Source organism: Plodia interpunctella, chromosome 2, assembly GCF_027563975.2.
Source record: "Plodia interpunctella isolate USDA-ARS_2022_Savannah chromosome 2, ilPloInte3.2, whole genome shotgun sequence".
Taxonomy (NCBI): Eukaryota; Metazoa; Arthropoda; class Insecta; order Lepidoptera; family Pyralidae; genus Plodia; species Plodia interpunctella.
In genome coordinates, this window is record NC_071295.1 from 9063001 (window position 1) to 9079662 (window position 16662).

Consider the following 16662-nt stretch of genomic DNA (forward strand, 5'->3'; position numbering starts at 1 on the left):
TTCTATCCCATATTTCTTGACGGAATTATAAAATTAAACTCCAAAAAGATTTGCAAAATAAAAATTTGCCAAAAAGGCTTTTAAATGCCATCAATTCTTAAACGCCCTCGTAATATACACATAATTTAATAACCTCCTTGAACACAGTATGGTAAGCATGTGAATGGCACTGAGCGATGCCATACGTATGCAAAACGTTACGGACGGGACCGAACTTACACTCAGTCTAACATGGAGGTATGATCCCCTTTGAGCTATTTCATTACATAATTCAAATTCAAAAATTACTTACATAATATTACATTACTTACATAACGAAGAAGAGGCGGCGCAACAAAAACATCACTTCAGTATTTCTTCAAAGATTTGAATTAACAAATGTGGCAACCATAGCAACATACCTCTATAAAATCACAATATTTTCAGCTTAGTTGGGTCAAGAGAAGATCTCTTATACATGTAAATAATAATGATTGCAGTAGAGGATTCTGATGCTGGACTCAAAGTCAAGATTTTTAACATATATTTTTTTAAATATATTTAACACGTCTAAAGATATAAGTTAGTATTTGAGTTAAGTAAATATTTGATAAAAACAAAACATATTATTAAATGCCAAAGCACACAGGTGTTCTGAAGGATGACCTCAGCAGTTAACTTTTCGGCGGCACAATATAAGGAAAACCGTTAGGATATGACTCCACGGGGAAATCTTTGACAAAATTTTCGGTGAACACTTTATTATCAAGAATTCCTGAAAATGCAGGCTTGTTATAACCGACATAAAAAGAGTTAAACATTAAAAAGTGAAAATATGAAAAAGTTGTCCACATAGTAGTAATTGTTTGTAATATAAAAAAAACGTTAAAATATTAATTAATAGTTCAAAATATTTCATTGAAAAAAGAATCGTTCCATAGTGGTTTGGATATTGACCTATATGTTAATTAAAATTTAGTCAATATTCGTCTATATTTAATAACTTATCCTTACATATTATAAATAGAAATCACGTGTCTGTTTCTCTGTATGAACGCGAAAAAATAAAAAACTGCAAGACCGATTTTTATACGGTTTTCACCAATACATACTGTGATTCCTGAAGACGGTTTAGGTGTTTAATTTATTATGGTTTTACTCGAACGAAGCCAGAACTAGCCGCTAGGTATGTAACTACAACTCAATATGTCCCAATATTGTGAAAATTTCTTTCCCGTTTGCTTCCACTTGTCCTAGTCTAAGATATAATATAAAATACATAAAATAGAAGATCCACATTAGTTAATTTACGTCCTTGGAAGAAATGCTGCGGTGAACTTTATTGCGCCGCTTCTTCTTCACCTTCGTTTGGGTCGTCTATAGACAAGCCACGCACGGGGCCCTTCTAAATCTATTGTTTTAAGTAAATTTTGACGTAAATAAGTGATGTATGTCATCCTAATTTGAATAAAGGATTTAATTATAAAAAAGACTAGGAACAACACAATTGGTACAAAAGGGATAATCTTTTTATAGAGGTTGTGTGTTGGATCCCGTAAAGAAATTCGCTGACATATAGCTGGTGATTCACAAGACATAGTGCGTTGTCAGTCAAACCCCAGGGCTTATTTTATGAGCATGTGGACTTTATTAAAATGTGCCTGGTTTATTGAGGATCATAAAGAATTTTCGAATTAATCTGTATTCTTACGACAGACAAATATTTTACTCGTCTATTAGATCGTATTTGTTTATGTGATGTATTAATAATAAAATTGGTATTAATACCAATTGTGATAAACTAAATATTATATGGACAGAAATTTGGTCATTGATTCATGTATGTAAGGAAAAAAACCCTTGTCTTCTCTATGATACTCTATCAGTCGCGAATTATTACTTACTAATTATTATTGTCTCTCTATCTGGCTGAAATCTATTGAAAAATAAGTCACAGCTTGCCAGCAGCAGGGTTGCACCAGTCAACCTTGACGTTAACTTACTAACTACTAACCTAAACTTACTAACCTGCGCAGAAAAACGCAAAGTAGTTACGTCATTTTTTGCAAACATCAGAGGCGCGCATTTTAAAATCAACGTCAAAGTTGACTGGTGCAACTCACCCTAATAAGTTTATCATCTAATAGTAACAATTTTATGCTCGAACAGCCATGTGTCAAAGCAGTGCAACGTCTATTAAATCTTCACGGACGATTTCTATAATTAAATCGCGTTCCATTTTTAATTTACCTCCATTTCCCGATCTCGCATCCGTTTCCTCAATTAAACTCCAAAAATGTAGGAGAAAATTCATCTAAACGGTGCCGCATTCGCAAATGTTGGTTATGGACGTGATTTATAGGGTCCCGGGGTCTCTTCCGGGCGGGTCAGATAAATTTCAAAATTAGGAAAGTGCTCTGTGGCTGAAAGATAACCGTAAGTTGAATTTATTCGAATTATGTCCCGGTGAACAAGTTTTTCAATGGGACATGCCATAGCTGGATTTTGATTTACGATGCATCGGAAATTTAAATTATTCACTACAAATCATATTTAAAGTTAATTTGTAACCTTATTCTTCGCATCAATAACATTTTTTTAAGAAACAGAAAAACATTTTCCTTAATAACTTAAACCTGTTAAACAGAGATTTGCGTTTCTAGTGAAACGAAAAAACCTCAATTTTTTTATGCCGCTGAATCTAAACATGACGGTTTTGCAGGTTTTAATTGAAAGTAAAAACAACCGTTTAGCGACGTGGTAGCCGAAGAATTTGTATAGAATTTCTAAATTGTCTAAATCTTTGATAAGAAAATTACAAATTATATGTTCTAAATAACTTATAACTACTTACTTATGCCTACATGGAATTGGAATTACACATAAATAACATCCATATAAACATAAATATATACTAAGTTTAACACTAAAAACAAAGAATAAAAATGTAATGGCTGTAATCAACAATCTCGAGAATTACCAACAAAACCACAGCTACACGAACGGAGGGTATTTAAAGATTTTACGATCATCTGATGACGCATTTACCTAATATAATGAGAGCAAAATATCTCGAAATTTATAACCGTTTCCACGCAATGTGTCGGCCAATTTAAATAATGTTTCCTCTGTCGTTTTTCTATTATTTTTATCGCTATTTTACATTAAATGATGACTGGTTAGTATTATTGGCGAAATTAAAATCTCTTACTCTGACGTTCTCGTAATTTTATTATTTAAGTAGTTTATAAACGTCATGACATATATAATTTAAATATCTGTATAAAAATAGTTTGTGAAATAATGCCTATGAATTTACACCATACGCGTTTATTAGTTACTAGCGGCCCGCCCCGGCTTCGCTCAGGTATAACCAGAATAAAAAGTAGCCTATGTCACTCTTGAAGGTTTCGTCTATCTCTGTGCCAAATTTCATCAAAATCGGCCCAGTAGTTTTTGGGTATATTCATTATAAAAAAAATACAAATCCTTTCTCTTTATAATATTAGTATGGATATTAATTAATAGTGATTATTTTCAATGTTAAGTATCAACTGCATCATCGCTGCCATTCTTCTTTGCATATCGATGGCAAATCTACAAACGCCGTAATGGAGACTAAATATTTTGCTTAATTTGACTATTTGTCAAGTAGCATTATAATGCTACTTGTAGGATTTATAACTAACTCCTCGATTACTGAAAACCTTATCTATCCATTCTTGTTAACCGGCGACCACACAGCGTCAGACGCTGCCTGATTTGCACTTCAAAGCCGATTGAAATCTTCTTACTCTGACAGTCTCTGCGACTATGTCGAGATAGAGAAATTCGGAAAATCTTATTGTGGCTCGTCAAAATATTAAATTCAAATGATTATACTAAACTGGTTAAATATTTAAATATGATATCATTTTAATAAGTACGTGCACGTATTATTTTACGTGTCAAATGTACTTATTAAAATAAAATAAAATCATATATAACCAGATTAATCCTTTGAGTTTAATATTTTATTTATATCGATTATATAATATTACCAGTATATTTATTTATATTGAATATTGTTCTATCCTAAATCCATTATCCTCCTATTTCTCAGAGAGCCCAAAGACCATTTTCCTACTTTATCTTTTCCACTTCAAATAGATATTACTATCAAAACATTTCATTATCCATTTACTATTAAAACAAATCAAAACAATTATATTGGAATCTAAATTTCATCCGTTCGTTCAAAGCTGCTGCTTGATAATGATTCTATTTGAATTTCAGAGCTTCGTCCAATTTATTCTCGAATCGATGTTAACAAAAGCGTCAGCCGTCAGCTTCTGTTACAGCTATTAAATAAACGCTTAATACAACAATTTCACACCAGTCGCATTATTTATCGCCCAAATCATAGCTGTCATCAAAAACGACTTAATCCGCATTGTATCCCATACAAAGAGGTTGGTGCAAGACGCCATATGGCGGCTTTGGGACAAAACTTGGATTAACGAAGTATATTCTATCGAATTTGACACTAGAATTTGGGGGACGTGTGAGTCGAAATTCGTTTTGTAAATTTGGAATCAGGGACCAACTTTGAAAATATGATATTAATGTATATTTAATACTTGTAAACGACAATAGAATCAAAATGCATTTTGCAACTACTTTAAAATAGGTTTCCAAAAGAATTCCAATTATTCTATACACAATGCTCGAACTTACTTTAGGGCTAACTCAATCTGTGCGATTTGTCCCAATGCACAATTTTATTTTATGATTTAATCTTCGGAATCGACATAACCGTTACATTTTTCGATATATTTCGGAGTAGCATCCAGAATTGCTCAGTTCATTTGTCAATTCATTTGCGCTGGCGTCGGTCCAATACTGTTCAAATGGTCTAATTTTAGAAGTCTGTATACATTTCTGCCTTCGTTCATCTTGTTATCATCGCATTAATTTTACCTAATTTTGTTTTGTTAAGATTTTGTTACGGTTTTGTTTCAACTTTGACAATCTGTGTGTCTATTTTTGTGTCAGTTGCATCATGCATACTTTGTGCTTTATTCATTTATTTCTCAAAACAAATTGAGAGATTAATTCTTCCGGACAAAACGCTTCTGTTTAGATTAAAATAAAATTATCTGAGCCCATTGACATACAACAAGATTTTTGACTAATAGTGCAGATAAAAAAGGATACCTATCTAATATTATATTCACAAAACTTATCAAAAATCCTAAGTATTACAAAATCTAATAACGATTTCGGAGATTAAAATTGCCGTAAAATTTGTTTACTTACATTCCACCAACAAATAAATGCATTTACTCTTAGACCCTGCATTTCCAGTAAATAACCCTTCAATTATAACATTTCAAGAGGACAATTGGAACAGAGGGGCTGCAACAATAGAGCCGAATGCATTAAAATTATTACAAATTGCCATTAGATGGGCGCGAATCACATTACTATGAGTAGATCTGCAACGTGTTCCTGCTGGTACCGCCGCTTTACCAATACAACAATCAAGTATATAGTTATGTAATTTTGTATGGTACGTAAAACCTCATTTTCACGACGAAATAAGGTTTAAAGAAGATAAAAAAATTCCAGGGCAAAATTATTTGGAATATCGATCAAATTCTCAGAAATTCTGATAGTTTAATCGCTGGAACTTTACATAATACGAAGAAAGAATCTTAGTTACTCCAAAAAGCAAACTCTGAATCCTTTAATCAGGATTCAAGACTTATTTTTACTGTTTCTTTAAACTTCTTACTGTCTGCTCGTACATTTGTATGATTCAAGATAAGTTTTAAACGAAACCTGTATTATAGATCACCGTATTAACAGGTTTCTTCTAAAATTTAGCTTAGACACCATTTTCTTAAAGTTTCCAAATTATTGTATTCTGTAAAATTATTCTGAGAAGAATAAACATTTTTATATTTTTTATTATATTGCAACAATTGAAATAGGGATCATAAACGTGGAGCGATATAGAACAGACTAATGTTAGAATCGAGTTAGTAAGTTTATCGAATTAAAAGTAAATTACGGCCTAGTTGTCAATTTAAACAAATTTATCTCGCAGCATGACGCCGGGCGTGAACCCACGACCCGTGATGTTCAAATTGTAACTAACTTCAAATTGTAATTATATTTGCGGATACTGGACAGTATTGATGCCTCTTCGGTAAATGTTTAGTAAACTGTACACTTCTAATTGTCGATAGGTATAACGTTTTCCACGGGAGGTTACCAATTCTAGTGCTGTAAACTCAGTTCGTGGAAGTCGTACGAGGCGACTGAGGAATGAAAATAGCCTTGTCATAAGCAATTACAGCATTCCCGAAGAGGGTAGACGACAAGCAGGCATCCGGTCTTAAAATGACAGTCGAATCTTTAACATTTAAATTATTTTTTTGCCGACCCTCGGCATCGGTACGTCACGGGTGCATATGTAGCCACGATGGCTACATTCGCAGCCGTGACGTACCGAATGATAAGACTAGGAACACACGAGGATAAGAGAAAAAGAGATAAAATCAGATTTACACTGAAACTACAGAGACTAAAATTACTTGATTTACTCACACCGAACTCGGGTACGCTGGCTGTGTTTACGTTCCACGTCGACTATTATTGTTTTCCAGTTTGAGAAAACAACATAAACATAGGAATATACGCAGTCCCCGTAAAGGGATAAAACTAAACCGGCAGGAATGGTGGCCGAGGCGTATCGAACTCAATGGGCCGCGGCGAAAGCACGCGCGAGCGATTGCTTATCGCCTACCCGCACATATGATTTCTGGACGAATCCATTGTTCAGCGATATCAAGTTCATGAACTTTCATGCCGGCTCAACACTATGTCGTCGAACAGTTTGCCAAAATTTTGGTGGATTCGATATACATTGCTGGTTTTTCATTGTGATAAATAAAGGCACTCATATTAACTATGCAATGTCCACGCATTCGCGTCGGCATATGTTCAGACACATCTATCTATCTACTATCGCCGAACTCAGGTTCGGCGATAGTGTGGAGCTGGCATCGCAACATTTAAAACATTTAATTCCGACTTAACTTAATAAATTGAATTAAGATTTTCTACCAAAATTCTTTTTTTTTGTTTCTATGTTTTTCGCTAAGAAATAAAATAAATGATAAAATCATATTGGGGGCGATAATGCACGAGTTGCTTGTAATCTTAATTCTCTTAACTGCAATCTTGTAGCGAAGAAAGCCTTATGCAATTTTAGTTATTTTCATCTTGGAATGAATAACATAGCTATTGTTGCACAGTGGTCTTAGATATAGTATGTAAAAACTGCTTTTATTACCAGAAAATGGTACATAACATTTCGTGATGATAAATCCATCGTCCGAAAATTCGCCTGGGCCTGATTCGGCTGCAAATACGTGGAGACTTTCCACCAATTATCGTGTGACGTGTGCGAATGGACATACACTGCTACAGTTGTATCGGTCGACAATAGAGCTCGTTACAGGCTCAAGGCAGATTTACGATCGTCGCAACTCGCAGGACGCGCAACCGTCGCGCAACAATACCAGTTATTGTCGCAAATTAAGTTATTTTTTCTTGCAAGCCATAGGCAGCTAACGTCTACTGAATACACATATAGTAAATATAGGCATAGGCGTGAATAAGCATATCGTACCTCCCAGAATTTAAAACAAAATAACATAAAAGTCACGACTGTTTTTTTTTTTTTCAAAATAATGTTATTTAATTGTAAGAGTGTAGCCTAAAAAAAGTATTTCAAAGACTTCCAGATTACAAAGACATTCATGACAAACTCCGGCCTTAGGGCCCTGAAATATATCTCTAGATATTTATTTATTTTCTTTTTACAAATAACAAAAGAGCCAAGTGTGGCCAATTACAAGTTTTCACTGACAAATAGTTACATTAACATAAAGATAACGTCGATAAAAATAGTATGCCCATGGTTTAGATAATAAAGTACAACACAGTAGGTATGTAATAAATCGTATTAGTTATCCAGCACATGATCTGATACTTTTTATTGAAGACAAGGAGAAGAACACTAATGATATTCACTAAAATCCACCGCTTTCTGAGAGAAGACCCAATGAATCTTTTTAAGATTCCGATAATTCCATAGTAGGTAGATACTTCATGATATTATTGCTGTATAGTATCTATTCCCAATTTGTCACTTATTAAGTAAACAAGAACACACCCAAATTTTCACGTTTATTATATTATATTTTGTATTTCATAAAGAAGTATATATATGTAGTATCATATGATGTCATGTAAGTTCGTATGAATAATTAATATTGTCCTCGCTAATCCAATCAAGCTATCGGGTCTATAATCCATGGCTGGCAGTAATTCACATATCAGTAGTCATTAATTTAATCAAATTGTACTAGCATGGCGTGGCATTCAGCTCAATTTGAATACAAATGAGAACCAGTACTGCGCCATTCATTAAAATCTTGACGTACATGTAAATTGATTTAAATTGCACGCCGCTTGTGGAAATGGAATTCGATTGCAGTTCAATATAATTTTACGTTGATGTAATTTTGTGATGACATGGTGTAAAATAGCGATTATTGTGAGGACTTTTCACTTAGTAGTGAAAAGTGTAAGTGGATTCAGCTTAGATTAGGTTCACTTTTCGTATTTCCAGTGTCTTCAAGAAGTGAAGGAATTAGCTAGGCAAAGAGAGCAATGGAAGGAAATCCACTAACAAGAGATTGCTTTTGACGTTATTGCATTCCAGATTTGTTTTATTTATGTTTATCCGAAGACATTAAAACCATTTATTTTAAAACGTGTAGCATTGCTGTTCTAAATGTGATCAATAAAGATTATAACCTGACCAGAAGCCCTCAAATGAAGAGTCCTCTTGAACCAATAAATCAGCAGTCAAGTATACCACGTGTTGGGTTCGTCGACCTAAGTTCCCTCAATGGCCTGAGCGAGTGGAGCAATGGGCAGCAATTAGTTTAATCACCTCACTCCTGCTAGATAACGCGGGTGTATTCTGACGCCCCATCTCGGAACTCATTTGAATATCTAGATCTTTGTCATTGGGTCCTATCATTTGAGTTGGGAATGTGTGATTAGTACGAGATTACGTAGGATGATTGTGTGTGTGATTGTTCAATTTGTCTTCGAAAATGGTACATAGAGTAATATTTTGCATTTTGAATTAAATTAATTTCAGATATTTTATTTAATTTAAAAAATAGTTAAATTAATTCAGATATTTCGACTCGCAAAGAAGAATGGATTTGTTCAATGGATTAGTGTGGAAAAGAATCTTTTGATGTTATCTTATTCAATAGAAGAAGTAGATATTTTATGAAATTAAAAAACTGAAAAATTATTCCTTGTGGATAAATCGTTGTTGCCAGAATACGGCTCCGCAGTCCTCCGCCCACCATTCAGTCCTAAAGACCAGCATTTTGTCCTCAAACTATCTTTGGTTACGTCATACATAAGTTATAAGCTACGTTAGTTCCTTTGTAAGATTGAGCATTAACTTACTTAGCAGTGAGTGGGTTTTCTAAGGATGCGCTTTGAAAAGAATGTGTAGTCGTTATTTGAAAAGGGCAACTTATGTCATCTATCTTGTTTAAAATGACACTGAATATTTATGCTGCAATAGTTTTGCGTTTAATGCCAGTTTGTGCGTAGATATTTCTACAGTTTTTCTGTATAAGGCCATTGCCCACATTTCGTGAGTTTGAGCATTTACTCATAGCAAAATTTAAACTGACGACGCCGAAGTGATGGAAGCAGCCTTGTACAAGAACGTCTCCATACTTACCATCGCTTACAGGAAACATATATTGAATCACGTCTTTATCCCTTAAGGGTAAACAGAGCCAAAAGTTGAATTCGAAGGCCACGCTTAACTGTATGGAGTATATTGGTTGAATTGAGATGAAATAGTGACCACCTCCTTTCGACATATTGAGGAATTTGTCTACACAAGTCCATATTCATCTATTATTCTAGTCATTAGTCTGTCGGCTACTGTAATTTATACTTCATAATACAATATCTACGTTTATGGATGTGATTGAATTACTTGCCGATACTCAATAAGGAAACTTCATTATCTTGACAATGGGTATGTTTATAATAAGTAATTCTAACATTTCAACTACAGAATTACACGACGAACAATATGAAACGCAGCACCGTTCTAATTTCCTATAATAATAATGTAAAACGTATTAAGTATATTACACGTGCTCTCATTGTTTCTAATATTACAATAGATAGATACATTTTCACAGAGTTTTAAATCTACGATCGAGCATTCGCTGCGAACTCTCATTACATTTTTATTGACAAAATTTTCATTTGGTTTTGTTTTATAGTATTAAAATTTATTTATTTCAGACCAAATGTACATAATTTAAGTTGAATCACTTAATTAATTTTGTTTATATGACGTAGAGGTTGGAGAGATAAAATACGTTTAATCCTAGTACACAGTGTTACCATGCAGACATTACAATTTCCCTAATATTCATGAGAATCCGATCGACCTTTATCGTCTTTTGTGGCTTACATAAAAAATTATACTTGTTCAATTTATGTAACTAAGCTGAAGTACCTAATAAAGTTAAACTTTTCTTGAATGTAATGCAAGTAGCATTAATAAGAAAAGTTTAATAATTACATTAATCACGCACGGGGAAATATTTTATTTCCTTTTTTATTACAAAAGATTTTTCAGCGCGGTGTGACACGCAGCCAGCTTCTGATTCCAGTCACGTATGGAATATCGAGCGACCTACAAGACGAAACAGCCTTCCGTCGCGTTATCTTGGCTCGGCAGTCACTGTACCGCACACCCTGGTTCTTCCGGACTGTTCCGGATCTTGATAATACGATTAGCAATTTGGGTGTTGGTTTTCGTAGGAAATTGTGATCACTGTCTAAAAATGCATGGTTTTTGTATAGCTGCTATAGCTATCTCGATTCGTCCAACAAGACCACAACACAGCTGACTGTGTATTTCGAATATCGCAACTAACCCGTCATCTGTATCTGGTAAAGCAGATTTTTGTAAATTAAAGAAACATCTGTTTTTACAACTATCATGATGCATTACCGCTTTAATTATATATGATAATTACTTTCAGACAAATTAAATAAAAAATACTTTAACTAGGTACTTAACTGTTTATACTATGAAAAAAGATCTAGCAAGTCTACTACAAAACGCGTAACCGTTAATTTTCGTGTTATAACTTTTAACTCTTTGCAAATGGGATATAATTTCCAAAACCAATAACAAAGAGCGGTCGTTTTAATCACAGTTGCGTAACATAAACGAAACGCAAACTTCCCGACCGCAAATTACATTTTGTAAACTCATCGCCGGACGTTTGTTTAATTTTCGTCGAATTCTTACCCCACTTGTCGAGTTTTTATCAAATTTTCATCCACTTTATTGGGTTTCGAAATACATAGGAAAATATCATAAATAAAATAAAATGTTTCTTTTGTCTCTTAGAATGAAATTTTTTATAACAATGTAATTTATTATTAGGAAAAATTCACGTATTATTCAACTAGTTAACTCAGCCCGTAAAAAATGTGCAATTAGCACATTTTTTTTAAATTAGCCAAAGAGAGCGGGTTGCCTGATTACTTGATCGCACATAGTTCTAACGTACGCACGACCAAACCCTACCTCCCACTGGAAACGAATCTCAAACAGGGAGTGTTTGAAGTTTGTTGTTTGTGAGTTTTTTTTTGTTTTTTACAACGAATAACAGATAAATATGTAGCAATATACTCAGATAATACATATATTATAAAACAAATATTAGTAGCCGTGTAGAAAAATATTCACCGCCTAACCAACGTATTAAATGACGAGTTATTTGTTGAATTTTCCACCGGCTATAAACTACGGCCCATCGAGCCTGGGCTCGACTCACCCGACAACAGGAGATGGGGGTAATGTAGTGGAAATCTACTCCTCGTAGATGAGAGTAACCTACTTATATTAGAAAATCTAATATCGCAATAGAACTCATAACTATGTACTTAAATTATGTCGAATATGTTTTTACTTATTTTTTAAAAAAGCAAAGCCTTTATGGAAAGCGACGAAATTAAAAGAGCCGGTTTTTGAGTTGAGATTTTAACCCGAACTCGACTTTACTACTTTCTTTAAGTTCTTGATCAAAATTAAAATACTGTTTCAATTTTTTTTTCCGAATAAGATTAATAAAAAGTAAATAAAAAAATTCAAATCAATGATTACAATAAACATTTCAAATCTTATTCCTGAAACTAGTAGACGTGGGAATTTATGAATAGTTAGATACATAAAACTAAGAGCTATTCTTAAATTATCTAAAAAATTAGATACAAAAATCCTTCAAATAGTTAAGAAATCTTGAACTCTTCCATTATTATTAGTATAGATTATAGTCAAATACAACGAAAAGAAGACAGATACAATGGCAAGCATTTACCTTAATGAGCTGTCGAGGGATACCTTGGCATGGCTTCAGATACGATGACAGATCCGACAGAATATAGCGGGGGCTTCCACACTCCGCCATATTACAGAAAAAGGAATGTCGTCGACTGTGCCCATTGCCAAGTTTCAAGATTTTTAACAAAGATGGATATTTCTTGTGGACTAAATATGCAATCTTTTATTTGCTGTTTCGACACGTGGGTATTGCGTTGAACAAGCCGTGGTTTCGCGTCTCAATAGTCATCCATAGCCGGATCTGCATCATTACATACATCACACACATATTAAACATTATAAAACTAAATCCTCCGCCACGTCTGTCTGTATGTATGTTCGCAAGAAACTCAAGACGGCACAGATTTTCATGCGGTTTTCACCAAAAGATTGTGTGATTCCTTAGGAAGGTTTAGGTGTGTAATTCATTATATTTTTACCCGAGCTTAGCCGGGACGGGAGCTAGTAGCACAATAAAACAAAGTTGCTTCCCGCTATCTGTCCCTATATATGCTTAGATCTTTTAAACTAAATAACGGATTTTTGATGCCGGTTTTTTTATAGATAGTGTGATTCAAGAGCAAGGTTTATAGTATATTATTGGCCGCTAGTATATTATGAAACGAACTCGGTGGCGCTGCACTTTACGTGCTTGCCCCCAAACCGAGAGGGCCCGGGTTCGATCCCCGGTCGGGTCATAATGGAAAATGATCTATTTGCGATTGGCCCGGGTCTTATATATGTATTTGTTATAAAATATAGTACCGTTGAGTTAGCATTCCATAACACAAGTCTTGAACTTACTTTGGGGCTAGCTCAATCTGTGTTCTATATATTCCTGAGATTTTTTAGTATTCACGTCCCAATCTTCTAAAATCTTCATTACAGGCCGTTCCTTTGATGCTGCTGCATGACTAACAAGAAACACTTTTTGCAATTGTCATCCACACTTGCAAATTACACCTTCGCAATAAATTGCCGACAATTTCACAGGCGACTAAGTAAATTGATTAAAAGAGATGATTGATTATGCGTCCTGCTCACACCTGATACAAGCAATCCATCATGACCGCGACAGGTCGCTATCGAGTATGACCCAAGGAACTAACAACCAAATGAAATTTTCCTACTTCCAAATACAAAAATTGTCTGGGCTTAATTTGGTCTTCCGGTTGTGCAAGAAATTTCAATGCAATTTGTGCTGAAAACAGGAGCTTCATTATGTGATTAAGCTATTGCAGATCAACGATTCAACAGATGATATGATATAACAAATGTACATATTACTTTCGTATTCATAATTTTTCATATATAATAATTTTTCGATAGGTAATACGTTTGTCATATCAACCATGAGAGGCAAAAATTTGCAATTTTTATAAATGATAACACTTGTTAGATAAATTTAAAGTTTGCATAATATAGGCTCCTAACCCTTTCGTGGCCGCTTGTCTAGACACAAAAGAAGTTTGATTGTTAAAAACCTCCATAATATTAAGGCTTCTTGGTCTGATTGGAGACTCATTAACGCGAATATTTTAATGAGTCGGTTAATATAACGCGTAATCTGGTAGGCGCGACAGGAACCGGGGTTCCTAATGCTCAATCATTTTAAATCAGCTCAATTAAATAAATGAATTTTAACTGTGTTGTTAATTGGATCATAGAAAATTGTATTGTCTATTGCAAGCTAGTATGTGAATTTTTTGGTCATTTTAATATTCACACACCTTGTCAAAAAATAAAATTTTTCAATTTAAGCAAAATGGAAAAAATAAGTGCTCAAATATTAATTTACAAAATCCTGCATCATTATCACAACAATCATTAGGTGATTTTGTAAAAATACAGTCGACGTCATGCAAATTTTCTTCCATCCATCACAGGCTTCGGGACAGATTAAGTAAAATCTCCCATTTTCCCTGAAATATATACATTGAAACAGTATTTTTGTGTTGCCTATCTAATTTATTCTTTTAATGAGGTTGCATTATATTAAATTGGTGAGTAAATAGATAAATAAATATATTATATGAATGCTAGTACCTAACTGGATGGGAACAAGAAAGGGTGGTTCGCAGAGTGTTTCGACCGCTGCGGTCACGCTGTCATTACAATGTCGAAGAAGGAATGATTTCCAAAATCAATCATTCATAAAATTTACATTACTACAGTACAGAGTAATTAATGTACAGTCATATAGTAAAACTCATTCTTGTCTTTGTTTAAAATTTGAAAAATTGTAATGTCAGCGCGACCGCAGCGGTCGAAACGCAATGCGAACCACCCGAAAACCAGTTACACAAAACAAATAAAATAGAAAAAGTTGGTGCTATCGTTCGCCGTATAGAAATATAAAAATGACGAAGAAGAAAAATTGTAGAAAATCTACTTTACCAAAAAAAAGCATTGTTCTTTTTATGATTATAAGCTAATTTTAAAGAAAATAATTACAATTTCGATATTGCAATCAAAATAGCTTGAGGCCATAACCACAACTATAAAATACAGGTAGCATAGAATTAGGTACAGCGCAGCAATCATCACGATTTACGCACGATAGTGAAACCAGTGAAACCAAAGGAAACGTATGAAGTGTCTTTATGTCAGCTCCATACTATCGGCGAACTCAGGCAGATGCCGACCGAATTCACGAACATTGCGTAATTTTAATGAGTGCTTTTATTTACCAAAAGGAATAACGAGCAATGTGTACCGTATCTTCCAAAATTCGGAAAACTGTATCGCTATAATGTATAGCCGACATTAGAATAAATCCCCAAGGAGTCTGTAGCGGATGCGGCGACGAAATTGCCTGTCACCTGCCGCACTCAGGAATTTTTCATTTCGGCCCTTCACTCCTTAAAAATATAATTCCAGCCGCCATCTTGCCAACTTCAGATTTTAATTAACAGCAACACTTTCCAGGTGTCATCTGGTGATTTCTAGTTTATTCTTTTTAGGGTGCGGAGCGCGTCCTCGCTGAAATTCTAGACATGGCGGAATTAAAATAATTAAAAAGTTGCTTGGAATTAAACTTTTTTTGTCTGGATCTGATAACTTTATACTACTATAGGTACTAAACTATTATATAATAAATGCGAAAGTTTGGATGCTTATATGGGTGCTAGAATAATTGTTACTCAATGACGCGAATTCTAGTGAAGGATTTCCATGAAATTCGGCATACGGGTAGAACATGATCTGGAATAGCAGATGGATATTTTTCATCTCAAAATACGTCAGGGGCGCTATCATTTGCTACACATGACTTTAAAAAATAAAATACTAACAAATTGAAAAGTATATATGAATTATATACACGCTACTTACTTGGTACGACTTCTGTAAGAAATACTTGTATTGTAATAATACAAGTATTTGTTACAGAAATTCACCTACATGTGTAATACAGCACATAGCTACACCTGTCAAAAAATAATTATCTGCAAGAGGTTTAATCAATTTAATCCGGTATTGTTTGGGGTTGGTTTATCAGCAGAGCCAGGAGCGGCAGAGCGGAGGTCCCGGGGGACATAAGATTTTCCCGATTTCCCGGATTTCCCACTAATGAAACCGCGACACGGCCCGGTTGATGGGGAGAGGTTTATCAAACGAACATGTTTTAATGTAAGTAAATTACTTTGTTTTAGTATAAAGTTGTGAGACGATTCGATGTGGTTTAGTACCTATAAGCAACGAATGTTAATCATAGGTACCTATGCTTTAGTCGCTTTAGTATGTATGTGTATGTGTCATATGTAGGTACTTAATTATGTTCATTTTTTGTTATTTGTCAAAACGAAAATCAACAAATATTTATTTTTGAAGTGAAAACTTCATTAGCGGCGTTTTGCACTTTTTAGCATCAGGTTCAGGACACGTGACTCGTGACACGTCAAAAATTCACAACGTTAATACCTATTCAAGTTTTCACTTCTGCCGGCACCCCCGGAGTGCAACCCGTTTTTTTTTATATCTTTATCTTAAAGTCACTCACGGTACTAACAAATAAAATAATGCCCAGTTCAGTGTATATCGGCAATAATATTAACCATTACTTTTGTGACGCACGCATTTCGCCATCTCGATAAGCGTACGGGGCCCTCAAAAGTCGTTTATTGTAAGAAAATAGGGAGTCCATAGTGGAAACGAAGACTTAGTTCTGTCGT